This window comes from Pteropus alecto, unplaced genomic scaffold, assembly GCF_000325575.1.
Source record: "Pteropus alecto unplaced genomic scaffold, ASM32557v1 scaffold92, whole genome shotgun sequence".
Lineage (NCBI taxonomy): Eukaryota > Metazoa > Chordata > Mammalia > Chiroptera > Pteropodidae > Pteropus > Pteropus alecto.
In genome coordinates, this window is record NW_006432447.1 from 8,756,451 (window position 1) to 8,757,970 (window position 1,520).

General features: G+C 36.9%; 1 protein-coding gene across 3 annotated transcripts in view; it reads left to right on the top strand.

Annotated features, from left to right (window-relative positions):
• CPNE4 (copine 4) overlaps nucleotides 1–1,520 on the top strand; it is a 415,982-nt gene that overhangs the window by 373,272 nt on the left and 41,190 nt on the right. The window lies entirely within an intron of this gene.

The following is a 1,520-nucleotide window of genomic DNA, read 5'->3' on the forward strand; positions in this document are numbered from 1 at the left end:
TGCCCGCAGTGATAATTGACTTGATAATGCACCTCTTTTTGACTGCCTCCCCTAACTCAGTTCCCCACTCCTCTATTGATGCTTCCTGATAATACCTCACAGATGAACTAGTTGCACTTAAATCCTTGCTTCAGGGTTTGTTTCTGGGGGAACTCAAACCAGGATAACTGCTGTTCTTACTCTGTGGCTCACTGTCTCCATGGAGCAGCAAGGAGTGACAGCAGAGCTTTCAATGGCTTCAAGAAAGGTCTTTTTCCATAGCGATAAGATCTTGTGCCTTGCCTGATCAGAAACGTTGATTAGTGATTAGAGAGGTCAAAACTCATTTTTCACATCTCTTTTTTTAGGTATAAAGTCAAGCTATAACCAGACTAGATGGAAATAAACTAATATTCTTTAGAATTAAAAGCTTAATCTGAATCAGACCATTTGTTGAATTACATACCTTTGGTCTAGAAACTCAAGGCTATACTTTTTGCATAGTTCCCACAAAACCTGCTATATATGCTCTACCGTATACTAGGCATCACAAGAAACTTGTCAAGCACACAGAGACCTTCACCCACAAGCAGGCATACAGAGTTTCAGGACAATTAAAACCAACACTAAATCATCAATAAAATCACTATTAGGATAAAAAGGAATATAGCCAGAGAAGTTGCTCCATTGAATGTCCTGGACCAGGCCCTACTTTACTAATAAATCAATGACAGTTGTTGATAGCACCCACTAGAGCTCTAAAGAGTTCCTCAAAGTTTTGCCTGGTTCTCCTCTACAAATAAAAATAGTCAAATCAATAAATATGGGAAACATTTCATCTTTAGGTTCTATGAGGGCATTAAAAGTAAGATTGTAACATATATCAGAATTGAAGAACATCAATGCCTGATGCATTCAAAGAAACAGATAAATCTTTAAGTCTCACTGAAGAAATGTTACTTTATGTTACTTTATTTTTCACCATATGTTACTTTATTTTTCAGTATCACTGAGATTCAGAAAGGTTTTATTTCAACTACCCACTGAAGAAATGCTGTCTGATCTCGGAAGCTAATTTTTCACCATATGTTACTTTATTTTTCAGTATCACTGAGATTCAGAAAGGTTTTATTTCAACTACTCAGCCCCTCTTTTGATACATTGCACTGTGGGAACTGTTCCCTTATTTATTGATTCAACTACTATTTATCGAGGAACACCTGCTAAGTGTCAGGCACTATGCCAAGTTCTAGGTGTCCCATGACTGTGCATCAGAGTAAAATATAAACACAAATCAAGTAAACAACAAAATAAAAATGCAATTTCAACTTGTGACAAATGGTATAAAGAAAAACTGAACCTGTGTAGTTATAAAGATGTGGTGTAGAAGAGATAGTCTGAAAAGGTAGCATTAAATTGAGGGCCCTAAAGATGAAACAAAGTCAACCACGTAAGGGAAAAGCAGTTCAGGCAAAGGCAATAGCATTGCAAAGTATTGAGTCAGGAAAGAGCTTGGTGTGGTTAAAGCTCTGGAAAGAAAG